This window comes from Octopus bimaculoides, chromosome 1, assembly GCF_046866305.1.
Source record: "Octopus bimaculoides isolate indiv1 chromosome 1, ASM4686630v1, whole genome shotgun sequence".
Classification (NCBI taxonomy): domain Eukaryota; kingdom Metazoa; phylum Mollusca; class Cephalopoda; order Octopoda; family Octopodidae; genus Octopus; species Octopus bimaculoides.
In genome coordinates this window covers 179,737,544-179,754,474 of record NC_142928.1, presented here as the reverse complement: position 1 = coordinate 179,754,474, position 16,931 = coordinate 179,737,544, and the positions used below count along the sequence as shown (strand labels likewise).

At 34.3% G+C, this 16,931-nt stretch overlaps 1 protein-coding gene across 25 annotated transcripts in view; it reads left to right on the top strand.

Annotated features, from left to right (window-relative positions):
* Positions 1–16,931, top strand: part of LOC106871676 (zinc finger MIZ domain-containing protein 1) — a 459,684-nt gene that overhangs the window by 133,500 nt on the left and 309,253 nt on the right. For 14 of the 25 annotated variants that reach the window (XM_089363055.1, XM_089363000.1, XM_089362981.1 and 11 more), the window contains exon 2: positions 13,428–13,453. The exons of the other annotated variants lie outside the window; for them this stretch is intronic. The gene's annotated coding sequence lies outside the window, so the exon portion shown is untranslated. The remainder of the gene's footprint in view (positions 1–13,427; positions 13,454–16,931) is intronic. 25 annotated transcript variants of the gene reach the window in all.

The following is a 16,931-nucleotide window of genomic DNA, read 5'->3' as shown; positions in this document are numbered from 1 at the left end:
TGGCTTGTGAGGGCTGTACGAACTGAGTACAAAGATGCAGTTAGTTAGAATTTAGTGTGAGGATAAGAGTTCATCAAGGTTCATTCTTCAGTCCTCGCCTAGTCATCATAGTCCAATAAGCCAACACTGTCAATGGCTAACAATGGGAACTCCTTTGCATAGCTGAATCTGCAAGGGAATTAGGGAGGAAGTTTCCAGCTTAGAAGCTAAACCTAGAATGGAGAGGTCTTAAGGTAAACTTACCAAAGACAAAGGTTTTTGTGAGTAGGAAAGATAAATCCCTGGTGTCTTCAGGGAAATGGCCTTGCTTGATATGCAGAAAAGGAGTAGGTCTAATTACCATATGCTGTACCCATTGTAAGCTAGCAACAAATAAGAGGTATAGTGGAATCATACATAGACTAACAGAAAATGTAAGCTTTGTATGTTCATATGTGTTAGATGCACTTGAACAGTATGTACCATGAGCACAGCGGAAATAGATTCTCTTAAATTCTTGGACAGTTTACTAGAAGCTTTTGTTACCTAGGAGATGTAATTAGCAGGGTAGGTGGTTGCTTTGAAAGTATAGCAGCCATGGCAAAAATAGGTTAGAGAAATTTCAAGGAGCTATAACTGTTGTAGGCAACAGAGGTCTTTATTTGTTTTCAGGGTGAAGGGCAGATTATATGATGTTTATATTAGAACTGTGATGCTGCATGATAGTAAGACATGAGCCTTCAGTGCAGAGGATATGAGAAGATATATATATATATATATATATATATATATATATATACACATACATACATACACTGTGTGTGTGTGTGTGTGTGCATGTGTGCATAAGCATGTGCGTGCATATATATGTATAAGTATAAAAGTATATGTATGTGTGTGTGTACTCATATATGCACACATTTATTCCTATGAAATAAACACTTTTTAAACCTAAAAATTAGTAGTACACAAAAATTAAATGCTATGTATTCTTCCAGACATGTGTGACCACAGTCGAGGTGGCATAACCAGAAGTCAGTTAGTTATTGTACTAGCTAAATGATGTATAACAATGAGTTTAAACTGTTGTTACATTTTTCTATAGTATAGTGATAATATATTAAGTGTTCATTTTGTTTCATATGTATGCTCACGTCACAGACCATATTAATCAAGCTTGTTTATTATTTACTAATACTGTTAAAATATTCAGAAACAAAATGTAAAAGTAAAACAGAAATAACAAAATGATCAAATGTTATTAGTTTCTGTTTATACGCAGCTGCATATCTTAGTTTGTGTATATATGTTGTTACAAGAACATGTACATCTTAAAATTTTGTTTTAATATCTTGCTTCAAAACACTATAACATGAATGTGTTCTAGCCATGACCTTCCAATCAATACATTGTTCCATAGATAATGTAGGATATATCGTTTAATGTAATGTTAAAATTGTTACAATTGGCAAAGATGGGTCCCATGGAATTACTGCCATCATTATAAAAGACATAATTCAGAATGTAAACACTTTCAGTATTGAATATTTCAAGTATTTTGTTTTATCTACATATTCAGACAAGGAAAGTGTTTACATTTCTCAATAATGAAAGTGTTATATTCTGGCCTTTCATACAGAATGTTGATGGCAGTAATTCCTTGGAACCCATGTTTGCCAGTTGTGACATTAAGGCACTACTGAACCCCTTTACTATTGTATTAAAAAATCACTTTTGTTCTGTTTAGGATTTGTGAACTTTTACAATGTATCTTATACAGCAACTATAATAAATCTGACTAATCTCCATTTTCCATACATTATAATTCTAATGAAATTAGTGCATATAATATGCAAGGTATATTTTGCCTGTAATTTCTCTACCCATAATTAGTGTGCAGTATACATGAGTGCATTATATACACACACACACACACACACACACACACACACACACACACACACACACACACACACACACACACACACACACAATATAATTCTAATGAAAATTTAGTCACTAAACCTTTTTTATTTTCTCTCCCTGTTTATTTCTGTGTTCTTTTCTGTCAAAGAGCATAGGCTCGAAACGTAAAAGACTTTCTCACTTCCGGGGCGTTAAACTAATACATCTGTTTGTTGTTTACACACCCATCTTTGTCTTTTGTTTTTTTTTGTAAATTCTCACTATATATATATATATATATATATATATATATATATATGAATATAGTGTGTGTGTGTGTGATATGGAAAGTATTCTGTTATCTGTTTTTGTTAGTGTCAGCCATTTTTCTCAGTGCTGGTGTGTCTTGTTGGTGAGTTGGTTGCACACATACATTAAATTCTAATGTAGCTTTATGACAATGATTTGTCTCTTTATTCTACATCCCATGACCGTTGTCATATGTTCAAATTTCCTTTGTTGGCGATTACATTTTTTTCCCCTCAAAAGAACAATATGTTGATTAGTAGTTCCATTTCATTTTCTTTTCTTTTTGATTTTGTTTTTGTAAGGGAGTCAAGCCAGTGAAGAAGTGGAAAATATATTTTTTCAGGGTATTATGTTTATACAGTTAAATATACATTTATTCAAAATTCCATATTTTCCTTTATAAATGTGTCTAGGAACATGTTTCTGCATGACGGACATTTCATTATATTATTTATAGACAATTCATTATATTACTTCTAGGTAGTGTATTCAGGTTATTGTCTTCATTTTAAATTAAGTAAAGCAAGAGAGAGTTCATATGCAAGGGGACACACACACACACACATTCACACACACCCATGCAATACACATACATGAATCAACTCAGCACACACACACACACACACACACACACACACACACACACACACACACACACACACACACACACACACACACACACACACACACATCCATTTACACAACTTGTAAAAAATCCCAAGTATACTCACATACTTCCTACTTTCACATGGTCATGTGTATTTACTCATCACCTATACACTAAAAGAAACACACATACATGCACAGCTGCAAAGAAAATCAAATACATAGACCATATATGGAATTATATGCACTAGTGCTACATGCACTAGGCATATATAGAATTATATGCACTAGGCTACAAACATACAAGCATGCACTAACAGCTATACACATTAGGCTTAACCAACATATACAACAATAAAATATACACACACACACTCACAACAATGACATACACATACACACATATTCCCTATAAAAAGCAATATCTACAAAGAATTTCAAGTATAACACACTTCACAGTTGCATGCACGCATGCATTCACACACGCGCGTGCACACACACACACACACACACACACACCACCTACATGCTAATAGAAACATGCTCACACAGCCCCAAAGATAACCTTCCTGCATAAATACATACATACAGTGTCACACATGCGCACATGCTCACATGCATGCTTGAATGACATGTCGATATACATCTACACAGACATACACTTGGCTCTCAGTTGCTTCCCCTGTTATTCTTGTATAAGTATGAAACTGCTATCCTGTATCTTGTACATGTGTATAGCAATATTAAGCCAGCTAGTAAAGTCATCAGGTATCTTCTGCTTAGGTTTCCTGGTTTCGCTTTCCTTCCAGTTGCCTAATTCTCTCCTGTACTCAAGGTTTACCCTTTTTCGATCATATGTTGGCCAATGAACTGAGCCTCTTTCCTCCCCTCCCCCTTATGTTGTTGAGAACTTTCTGGTGGTTTTTACTTATCTGAGGACTTTCATATTTGTCACTCTATTTGCTCAGGACATCTCAAGACATTCTTCTCCAGAACATCTCTGCAGCTTTTACACTTGTCGGTTGTTATTCCAGTCACACAATCATATGTAAGGATAGGTTCTATGTGTGCCTGTAGAACTTTTACTTCCTTTCCCTTATTGATTGCTATTTATTTGACAAAATATATTTGATCTCACCCTAAGCAACTTTGGCCTGTCCAATCCTTGATTTAATTTCTTTGATGTCTTTTTTTTTTTTTTTTTCCATTTTACAGTGGCTTCACAGATATTTAAAGCTATCAATTTTTTTCAAAGTTTTTCCATTAATTCTTCTTTTACAAATTAGTGGCATTTCCTTATAGAATCTCTCTCTCTCTCTCTCTCTCTCTCTCTCTCTCTCTCTCTCTCTCTCTGCCTCTCTGCTTTATGTAACACACGGAAGTAAATTTTTTTTTTTGCATTTCTCTCTTATAACTTTGAATTTTGTCCCACTGTGTGGAATCTTGGGCAAGTGTGTTGTATTATAAGATCCCAGTGGGCTTTTCCATTGAATTTATATATGGGAACTGTGCATGTATATACATGTGCATATATACAGGAATTTGATCAGATAAAATGCTTAAATAGTCTTGACTATTAATTCTGCCATGGAGGGAACCCATTGGGCCAGTGGATTTCCAAGATACATCCCTCCACCCCCCGATCATCACAGATCCTCCTCCATGTTTAACAGAAGAAGGCAGTCTGGGTCAAATGCTTCATTGGCTGTCTCCACATGTATACTCGGCTAATGGTCGGAAATAAGGCAAAGGGTGACTCGTCCAAGAAAATAACATTCTTCCACTGCTCTAGGGACCAATTCTGTAGGTTTTTACTCCACTCTAAATGCTTTGCAACATTTGTTTTTGAAAGTAGTGGTTTTCTGATTGCATCCCTCCCGTGAAATCCAGCTTTGTGCAGCTCCTGGCGAACGGTATTTGTGGAAACTGGGTTCTCAAGGTGGCCATTAAGCTCTGCAGTAAATTTGGGAGCTGTATTTTTGTGATCCTTTCTGACAATTCGCATAATAGTCCCTATCTGAAAATTTTGGCTTTCTTCCGGAGTTTTGTTTCAATGAGGAGGTTTTTCTCTTTTTTTCAAAGGCTGTCATTACTTTCGAGACAGTATTTCTTGATACTCCAAACATTTTGGTTGTTTTCGTTATTCTAGCGCCTGCCATATGAACACCAACAATTTGACCTATTTGAAAGTCCAATAGCTCTGTCATTTTAAGGAATTTTAATTACCTTTTTCTGATGATATCTGAAAAGGAACAGCAATTTTAGCAAAACATATGAAGCAACACTCGTAATAAATCGAAAAACATAAAAATAAACAAGCTTTTGACGGTTTTATAGATATTTCAAAATTATGATGCTATAACACTAGGTGTTTCCATTATTTTGTCCAACCCCTGTATATATATATTGTAATATATATGTAAGTACATACATACGTGTACACACACACACACACACACACACACTATATAATATTATATATATATATATATATATATATATATACCTGTATTTGTATGTATGTGCATGCATCTTTAAATACTAGTTGGCATGCAGTGAGAGACAGTCTCATTACATGCCAACTGGTATTTGTTAATGTTCTTGTTAATGTTCATGTGACTTAGTGTTTTGACAAAAAGAGACTGACAAAATAAGTATTAGACTTTAAAAGAAAAGTATGTTTGTGAGGGGGGCAGGTCAGTTTGATTGATTTCTCATAGTCCAATGACTGAAAGGAAAAGGGAATATAAAAAAAATCTGTACTTCACAGCCATTCAAACTATTAGAAGTAGTAGCCAAAATTCCCTCAAATTACACCTTACTGTTTTAAATAAAATAGAAAAGATCCCACTGAGCAAGCAATATAGCCATTTCTATACAGTTAGATACATAAAAGCAAGTATCGTGCTCTTGTATGCACACACACAAGGAAGAGGTTAACAGTGATGTTGAAGATTTTACTTAATCACCTTCTTCAGACTCTCTCTTTTCCTCCTTCTTCCTCTCTCTACTTCACACACAGACACACAATTTTTACAAAGTAAAACTTGGCAGTAATTTTGAAGTGTCTGCTTAATCGCTCTGTCTGTCTCTCTCACACACACACACACTGTGTGTGTGCATGCACTCATGCATGCAATATATATATATATATGCAGAAATCATATACAATTGGCTTAATAAACATATTTATTCAAGCTGCAAAAATATAACCCATGGAAAACCAGAGTTGGCAGTTGAAAGTGACTATCATTCGATTAGTCTTGTCTTTACTATGGTTGACCAGGGCCTGCTTACCTTACTTCCAAATTGTTATTTAAAAAGAATATATCTTCTGAAGAAAAATGTAATCAAACAATTACCCACATAATATAATGACCCATAAGAAAGGCAAAACTAGTCGCACAGTCCAAAACTGGTCACACATTCAGTTACTGAAGCTGCTACTGTTTGTCTACAAGTTTCAAATATGTTTTTGTGATTTCTGTTTACATATTTATCCATAACGACACTGTGTTAGTTGTTTTGTTATTATATGCAAATGCATACATAAATGTACATGCATATATAGTTTTGTTTTTCATATAGTTGTGCAAGTGTTTTTTTTTTTTGTTTTTTTTTTGTTATATGTAGTTATGCACAAATAGACAATACAAGTGCAGATAGAGATGATAACTATTGCAATGTCCATGCCTTTCAAAAATGCGATTAGCAATAAATATGCTTAAAGTGAAAATTAGCTCATTCCATGTTAAAACTTATAGATACAGACTACTAAGAACTTGCTTTTATTGTATGTAGTTTTTGACACTGAGTGAGTATGTGCATACATATGATATGTATATGTGGATACATATGCTAATTTAAAAGATTTCTTTCTCAGAAAACTGTATGCTGGTTAACCACATCCAACCTAACACCACTTGATTCTCCGATTCTAGCTTTATTTATATTCTGATTCTAAATTCATTTGTGTAGAACAAACAAATAAATACAAAGTCAGTACATTTCATGTGAATACTACTTTTCTCTTTCAAGTGTTACTGTGATAGAAAACATATGCCTACCTGGTAACAACTTGAACCTCAAAAAAAAAACTTTTGTTTGGATGAAGTAGAGCAATATTTAATCTCTCAATGATTCCAAAATATTTTAAGTCTTCAATTCTCTCAAGACATTCCATTCCCCCTTCCTTTCAAATTTGTGGCCTTGTACCCCAGTTTGATATTTGGACATCAGTTGTAAAAACCAAATTACTATTTTGATCTTCAACCAGCAATAATTGAAAACTATTTATGTAATGGGATTGTTGTATTTTCAAACTAAACAATGAGATAGATAAAATATTATTACTCAAGGTTATAATGAATCTCCTATAAACAGTCTTGCACTTTTGTTACTGTCTGTGGTATATCTCTCTCTTTGTAATCCTTTTCTCTTATCTCTCTGTCTCTGTATGCACACAATCACACAGATGTATGCGCACATGTGCATAAACAATTGCAGATATAGCCTTATGGTCAAGAAGTTCATGCTGTAATTACAGCATTCCAAGTTAGATTCCTATCCTACTGCATGAGTTTTTGTGCAAATGTTTTCTACTTCAGTCTTGTGTTTATCAATATCTAGGAAATGAAATTTGTGAGATGGAAAATGTGAGTAAGCCTGTTATATGTATATGAGAGAGAGAGAGAGAGAGAGAGAGAGAGAGAGAGAAAGAGAGAGAGAGTGAGTGTGTGCACATGCGTTCCATGCAAGCATGTATGTTCATGTTTGGTTATGCTGGCATAAAATGGTACATTGAATTGATTACCTTTATACCAAAAGGTAAATTAGATGTTCAATAAACAGAAGCCATTAAAATAAGTATCTTGACTGATCAACTAAAATCCTTGAAGTCCATTTCCCACCATATCTGCAGTCTAATGGCTGAGATAAGTTAGAGAATACTCATATGCTTTTGTGTGTAGGTATATGTTTGTAAACAATACTAATTTGAGGTTGGTGCCTGTATGTGTGTGTATACTTTTACAGGTGTATATAGACGTTTGATTGTGTATTTTCCATCATCTCCAAAGACATAGAAGTCAATGGTGAATATATATTTGTTTTCACATGGATTTTTTAAAACCCATACCATGGAATTTTTTAAACCTCTTCAAACTTTTATTAAGCTTTTTTTTTTAAATAGTCCTCAGGTTTTTGCCTTGAATTCAGAAACTGTAAATTAAAAAAGGAAAAAACGGGCATTTCTTTTAGTTTTTTTTCTTTCTTCTTCTGTATATAAATACATTCTGTTTATGTTTTCATTTTCATCCTGAAACGACATTTTAAATTCTCAGAAAGTGAAATAACTAACACTTTCAAATGTAAACAAAATTTATTTTTACACTTAAAATGCAAATGAAATATATTTATATACAATAGCATCAAAAAGAAAGAAAAAAAGAAGGAGTACTGCTGCTGTAAATCCCTCAAACCTAATCAATTTCCAAAATTTAAAAAAAAAAAAAATGTTTTTCTTAGATGAAAATTTTTGCTCCAGATTCTGATGTTCAAAACATAAAAACTGGCAGACTAATTTTAAAAATAAAATGCTAAAACAAATATAATTAAAAAGATTTTTAAAAACCTATGCTGATGAATATTCAAACCACAGTCATTCACAGATGAAATCCAGTACTTAGAAACTGTGAAGAAGCCTCTCATAATATTTGTGAATGTGTTCTCTGTGTGTTTCCCTATATCTATGAATGCTTATGTGTTGATACCAATTATGTCTCATAAGCTAGTAGTTTGACGAATAGAGAGTGATAGAATAAGCAATTTATAAAATATGTGAAGGAATAGGAGAATGAAAAATTATATTTGTATGTGTGTGTTTCTGTGTGTATTATGTGAACACCAGTGTTATTTTTTTTATCTCATACTTAAAATCATTTAAAACTAAAATTATTATATTTGTTATTTATTAAAATTATTATGAAATGTGTATCTTGAAGAGTTTTAATTTTGCATTGTCTTTCAATTTGCTGCCATTGTTTTCACGACAAAAGTAGTTACCACAAACCAAAAGAATTTCACACATAACTGCACATTACAATATTGCTGCCAGTGTTTGAGTTGATAGTCTTCATTTAGATCTTTCTGTTGGGAAGGCATATATGCATGCACATATATGTGTGTGTGTGAAGGCGCAATGGCCCAGTGGTTAGGGCAGCGGACTTGCGGTCGGTGGATTGTGGTTTTGATTCCCAGACTGGGTGTTGTGTGTGTTTATTAAGCGGAAACACCTAAAGCTCCACGAGGCTCTGGCAGGAGGTGGCGGCGACCCTTGTACTCTTTCGCCCCAACTTTCTCTCACTCTTTCTTCCTGTTTGTTGAGTAAAGCTGCGATGGACTGGCATCCCGTCCAGCTGTGGGGGGGGGGGGGACATACGCCATAGAAACCGGAAAACCGGGCCCATGTGCCTGGCTAGGATTTAAAAGGGCGCATAAAAAAAAAAAAAAAAACACACACACACATTCATAGCTCTTCTTTCTACATTATATGTAAAATGTTTTAGAAATCCATATATATTTTTATGGGTAGCCCTGTGCTACGAGTTTTCAATAGAGCCAAAGAACACCCTGAAAGAAATTATTCTATCTCGCAATGTTGAGGGTGAATGCTTCCTTAGACTCTCTGATGTCATTTTGGCCAGCCATTGTAAGGACCATGACTCATACCTGCCTTGACCTGTTCTTACCTCTGAGAAATAGTTGTGACTCCTGACTTATTTACTGCTAACAAGAGTTTCTGGTAACTTTCAAAAACTAGCAACTCTTTATAAAGGGGGGAAAAAAAACAAAAAAAAAACAAAAAAAAACCCTGGAAGCAGCTTTTATAAGTATGTATACCTTAAACATTCAAAAGTATTTGTAGAGGATAGCAGTTAAATAAATTATGAGGGCAGTCATGATTGCTAGCAGATAGCTGAATAAAAACTGATACACTACAGCAGATATACTTCAGGCTTGTTAGACAATCTCTCAGTGTTGGTGATATGATAAAATGCACCCTAATTCATATTGCAAAGAGGTTTGTAGGAAGAGCATCCAGCCACAAAAGCCACACCTTAACACAACAAACACACCAAAGATTGGCAGTTTTATCTGTTGTTTATATATCAGATGATGAAGGACTGTGATAAGTGATGAGACACTGTGCTGGGAGAGATCCATCTAACTGATACCAGTATAAATAAATGGACACATAATAATGATGATAATAGAGGTGGTGGTGATGGTGACAGTGATGATACCACCACTGTTTTATTTATTTATTTATTTATTTTTAAAACTTCTTGAGCATCTTAGGTAAAGTGTAATAGACTAAACTTACTAAGATAATCGCAATAATAAAATTTCATATATTAGTACAAAGTAAAAAATTTGGAAGGTGGAGGAGACCATCAATAAAATCAATTCTGAACCCATTACCTGGTATTTATTGTATCAACTACAGAAAGACGAAGGTCAAAGTCAACTCTATCAAGATTTAAAGTCAGAACTTTGAAGGACATAACTAATTACTGTTAAGCAATTAGTGTACCGCTCTACTGTTTCTACTACTCTAGTAATAATAATAATAATAATAATAATAATGATGGTGATGGTGATGATGATGATGGTGGTTGTGGTGGTGGTGGTGGTGGTGGTGGTGGTGGTGGTGGTGCAGTCTTATTAAATTAGTCTGGAATGGGAGATTTATGGAAAAGTGGAAAGGAGAAAATACAACAATGTTGGTGATGACTTCATTTGACTAGGCAGAAAGCCAATTTTGTTAGAAGTTCTTATAATTAATTGAACTGACTTCAGCTATATTTTGCTGATCATTTCTGTTAGCAGGAGAAAAATTCTTCGTTACTCATCACTTTACTAGCTGTCTATTACAGAGTTAGTTATGCTGCTACAAAGTCTCCCTCCTCAATGTTACTTCCTAATTACTTAACAAACTAGAATATTAATGATATTGCTTGCTTTGAGAACAGAAAAGAGCAGCAGTCCTATCGACAATATCGGAACCATAGATATCTATTGCGATCACATTACCAATTGCACTATTATGTAGGCTTATTTCTTCTTCTCAAATAAAGTAACATAAATTGTTTCTACTGTATTAAGTGTACTATTTTAAATCTTAAGTTGTCAGTCAACATCAGTTAAAGTGGCAGGAGCAACAGTTTATAGTACTTTGTTTGAGGAAAGAAAATGACAGGAACTACTACAGTAGCCTCTGCCATTTCCTTTCCTCAAACAATTGTTATAGATAATGTGGTTATCAAGTAAACAATAAGTTCAAATCTCATCAGAGGTCCTGTTCTTTTTATATATGCTTATGTTTTAGCCAGAGGAAGCAGGACAGCACCTATTTACTTTTGGCAGAACTTCTGAGACTACCAGGTGAATAGGAAGAAGAAACCACAACCCATATATACTGATACAGTAGGAATCAGCAATATAAAGATATCAAGTTATCCTCAGCTCAGAGGCTTGGTTGGAATACATGCAGCAGAATAAACTTTGCTAATGGCACCCAAGGGTTTTGTGGGGAATGTTAAACTGTGCAATGAATTCAGTCTGCTACCCATATTGGTAGACTTTATCTTTGCTGTATTGTACTTATTTATTGCTTTCTGATTAATGTTAATTATTGTGTACGATAACATTCATAGGTGCTTATAATTTCATCTTAATGGTTAGAATATGGTATGCATAAAAATGAACATTTCAAATGTCTATAAACTTCTTGGAAAGACTTTTGTGGTATGACTGCCCTTAGATGCATGTTTACTTACCCATTTGATAGAATGTTAGAAAACTAATGAAAATTATGTTGTAAGTTCAACTTATAGTTCTGGCATAAGTTTTCAAAGTTGCATTGTGAATTGGAACATTTTTGATTATATTATTATTAATTACTGAAATTGTAGACAAAGAAGACTTTTAGTGCAAAATAAATTTGAAGTTATAAAACTTTATAAACAGTCCTCTGGCTTGCCAACTCTTGTCAAACCATCCAGTGCAGACCAGCATGGAAAACACATCAAATGATGATGATGATGTTGTTAATGAAAACTTATAAAGCTTTCAAAAAACAAACAAACTATTTATCATTACGTAATTTATTCAGACTTTTTAATCAATTCAGTTAAATATTGTTTTATTTTTTTAAAAATACTTCTATTGATAAAATATTAATTCTGATTTTGTTTTTACTAATAAGTTGATAAGCTTAAGCCATATTTATTGTTCAGTAATCTTGGTTTCGTTTCATGTGTTTGTCAATGGTTGTATGTGAGACAAACCTGTAGAATCCGACATAAAGGTACTCCATCATAAAGGGATGCCAGCATAATAGTTTTGCAAAGTAATGCGTTTCACTGAAGAACACAAAGCTGCATCTGTGGCAGGTTTGAACCTATAAGTCAGGAGTAAAGGACCTGAACTATTCAGTTGCATGTCTACTTGAACTGGCTTATTCTAACCTATAATAAGCATTTTATCTCTCAATTGTTACTGACATTATATGCCAACATTAGTTATTCTCTGCACCTCAGAGGCAAGTCATTGACTTTGAATAGTTTTACAGTACATCATCTCTTCTTAAGATTTTGACATCAGACATGAAAATTAAATCAGTCCTGCAAACCATAATTTAATCTATCCCTTTTCTTTTGGATTCTGATAACTTGCCAATTAAATTATGCTAACTTCTCTATTAAATTGATAACAATGAAACAATATTGAAAAGCTACTTTGCTTGAATTAGAAACTTGTCAGCCATATACAGTCTTTACTTCTCAGGTGCAGATGAAGTATTTCAATAAATCTATCAAATGTGACTAGTTTAATAGCCTTAGTCCAATAGATCTGTATTGAATCCAAGTCTGTAGTAGAAACAGTTTCAAAGATTCTTAGTTTTCATGAAATGGACAAATATAGGGGGGAAAAAAAAAAAAAAAAAATGCAATACAGATTTGATCTGAGGCATAACTTTTTGAAACTTAACTATTTAGTGATACTGCAAAAAGTGTTGGTTGTAATTAAAAAATTTTTTTTATTATTATTATTATAAGTATTGTTATAATGTGAACAATTTGCTTTTGGTTCCCTAATGAAGTAATAAAAGTGTTTTTTGTTTTATATATAAGCCATCTAATCTAGAATTGAAATATTAACAAATTCTCTACAAAGCTGTAGGCTTTCAGTAGCTGAATCCCAAAATAAAATAAAAACAACAAAAATTTGGTCATGATTTGTTGAGGCTGATGAAAATATCAGATTTAAAACTTGCTGCAATATGTATAAGACCTGATATTTCAGTTATAAATACTTAACTTATTACGGGTCCTGTGAGTTTTCAAAATAATTACTAGCACATGCTTCATTTATTTCTTTTGCTGATGTCAACAAACAAAACAATCACCAGGTTGCTGAATACCAAATATTTGTTACTAAATTCTCCAATTTTTTTATTTTTACTTTTGATATTTGCGTGTGCATGCATGTGTGTGTGGACCTAATTTCTTTTTAGTGTTAAATATATTTTACTGATTTGATTATCTTCATTTTTCTTTCCATAGACTCTGATCTGAAGAGTATGTTCTAGGTAAGTTTTCATTATATTTTTTTTATTAGTTATTTTTCTTCTTGAGTTAATCCTCTTTTAAAGAATGAATGTGCTAAAAGTCTACTTCTGAAGTGATAAGAATGGTTGCTATTGTTTCTTCATATTCACTTGGACTGGCTATATAGTAAAAGCATGATAAACAGAAATACTGAAACAGGAAATAGATTATAAAATGATGCTTTAGAAGTAACATTTCAGACAGCTTGGCAACTAAGTATTAGCTGTTTTAGAAGTGTAGCAAATGCATTAGAAGTAGATATTGCTCAGCATAAGAACAAGGGGTTGAAAATAGTTAAGTATAATATTTAAGAGCAGCAACCAAGAATGCTATATTAAATTAAATAGAAAGCAGACACTATCTTACAAGATAGTTTCTTTGCAGCATATGTAGTATACAAGCTCCACTTAACTAGTCGGTGCTGCATAAACTTGTTACATCAAACTGTTGGGCTGCTAAATTTGGGTTTGGACTAAGTTCCTTTGAAGTTTTTACCTGTGCCCTATTTTATTTGGCTGTGTTGGTATATTTATAAACATTTCAGGTTTATTTTTATTATTAGTTTTGGTCTTTTATATATTTCACAATATTTATGAAATAAATATGATCAAAAATAAAAAAGAAAAGAAAAAAATTAAATATTTATAAATATATCAACATAGCCTATGAATATCATAAAACATTTATTTGGAAAGAATAACTGTTGATTACTCCATGTAACACGATTTTTCTTGGGTAGCAACTGTTATTTCCTATTAGCTTACTCCTAGGAAGTGGAGGTGCAATGGACCAGTGGTTAGGGCAGCGTACTCGTGGTCATAAGATCGTGGTTTCGATTCCCAGACCGGGCGTTGTGAGTGTTTATTGAGCGAAAACACCTAAATTTCCACGAGGCTCCGGTAGGGGATGGTGGCGAACCCTGCTGTACTCTTTCACTACAACTTTCTCTCACTCTTTCTTCCTGTTTCTGTTGTGCCTGTAATTCAAAGGGCCAGCCTTGTCACACTGTGTCACGCTGAATCTCCCCGAGAACTATGTTAAGGGTACATGTGTCTGTGGAGTGCTCAGCCACTTGCATGTTAATTTCATGAGCAGGCTGTTCTGTTGATCGGATCAGCTGGAACTCTTGACATCGTAAGCGACGGAGTGCCAACAACAATTCCTAGGAAGTATGAAAAATGGCTAATATTTCCTCCAAACTTTGTTTTTGTTACTTCAAACTCCAAAGAATCCCTCTCAACACACAGCTGTGATGCTCCTTTACTACTCTTCTTCATGATCAGAGGTGCACATATTGTCAGCCACTTAGAGACATGCTGAAGCGGTTAAGGTCAAGCATCTGACAAGCAAATCTGTGGTATTGGGCAGAATATTTGCTAAAATGATAGTTCTGCTTCAGCAACTCAGCACTGAGTCTGTCTGAAATGTAATGGAAAATAGGTCGGTTTAAAAACATTGAATAACATGTCACAGAAGCAAAGATTGAAAGGAATAGTTATCATTTCCTTTGATAGAAGCAAACAGGAAATTAAAAAAAAAAAAAAAAAATTGTTACATAGTATTATTAATTCTGGTTTGAGAGAGTTCAGTGTACCTACTATAAACTCCAAACCATTAATCAGAATCCAGTTTTTTCTGTTCTACTTGTAAATAAATATGAGGCGGTGCTGAAAAGTTCCTGGTCTTAAGGGTATTATGAAAGGGTGGAGTTGTTACCTTTACAGAGGTGTGGGGCAACCGTTTGTTTGCTTGTTTGTTTCTTTCTTTATTTGTTTGTATGTATGTATGTACATACATATAAATAGTTACCTACCTCCCCTGTAAAGGTAACAACTCTACTCTTTTGTGATACCCTTAAAGCCAGGGAATTTTCAGCACCCTCTCTTAGAACAGAGGGTGTTCAAGACAGTGTCAGTGTTAGGATATAAACTTTAAAATCTTCAGTGGACACTTTATCTATTTGTTCATTTTGATTCTTCTGTCAATAACTGTTTGATTGAGATTATCTCATTAGAACACTGACTAAGTTAAATGGTCAAAACTGGTAACCGATACAAATGATAAAGCTATTAATTAATCAGTATTACTGTCATTAACTCCCTATTCACCTAACCCTCATATATAACCTGGAAGTTGCTGAGGTACTAAACAGCTGATGTGCAATGTTTCTCCATAAACTTAGGTGCCTTGTCAATTTTCTAGACTTACAATAACAACTATGGCCATTATTAATATGGACCGCGTCTAATAGAATGGTGTAATAGAACCATTGTTTACATTCAGCAAAGTTTGAGCATGATCCAGAGTGTGTTATTAAATTTGGAGCAACAAGCTCTCTCAGTAAAGCTTATTGATGTTTACATTGTCTCATAAATTGCCTGTTAGCTGCAATGATTATATTGTCATACATTGATTTGGGTCTCTCTCTCTTTCTCTCTCTATATATGTATATGTGTGTGTGTGTGTGTATATATATATATATATATGTTAATTCTCTAAATGAAGTATTAACAGTAACTGCACGATAAAGTGTAGTATATTGCCACTTAAGTGTGGCTGACCCCTAGGGGTGGATGTTACTGTTGCTTTTAGCCCCAGGAGGACATCTCCTCCAGCTGGCTTATCGACACACGACTGTGTCCTGTTTGCCAAGGGAGTTATCCCTCTCACCGCGACCAGCAGCACGAACGTATCCGGATTTCAGGGTTATTTCCCTTCGTCGGCGTTCGACAGCTGATGACCTTGGTGAGAGAGACAAATCTGGCAAATCTTATATCTTCTTTTCCAGTGACATTCTTCACTGATATTGAAAAGGTGAAAACAAGCAATGTTAATTCTCTAAATGAAGTATTAACAGTAACTGCACGATAAAGTGTAGTATATGGCCACTTAAGTGTGGCTGACCCCTAGGGGTCAGCCACACTTAAGTGGCAATATACTACACTTTATCGTGCAGTTACTGTTAATACTTCATTTAGAGAATTAACATTGCTTGTTTTCACCTTTTCAATATCAGTGAAGAATGTCACTGGAAAAGAAGATATAAGATTTGCCAGATTTGTCTCTCTCACCAAGGTCATCAGCTGTCGAACGCCGACGAAGGGAAATAACCCTGAAATCCGGATACGTTCGTGCTGCTGGTCGCGGTGAGAGGGATAACTCCCTTGGCAAACAGGACACAGTCGTGTGTCGATAAGCCAGCTGGAGGAGATGTCCTCCTGGGGCTAAAAGCAACAGTAACATCCACCCCTAGGGGTCAACCACACTTAAGTGGCAATATACTACACTTTATCGTGCAGTTACTGTTAATACTTCATTTAGAGAATTAACATTGCTTGTTTTCACCTTCTCAATATCAGTGAAGAATGTCACTGGAAAAGAAGATATAAGATTTGCCAGATTTGTCTCTCTCACCAAGGTCATCAGCTGTCGAACGCCGACGAAGGGAAGTAACCCTGA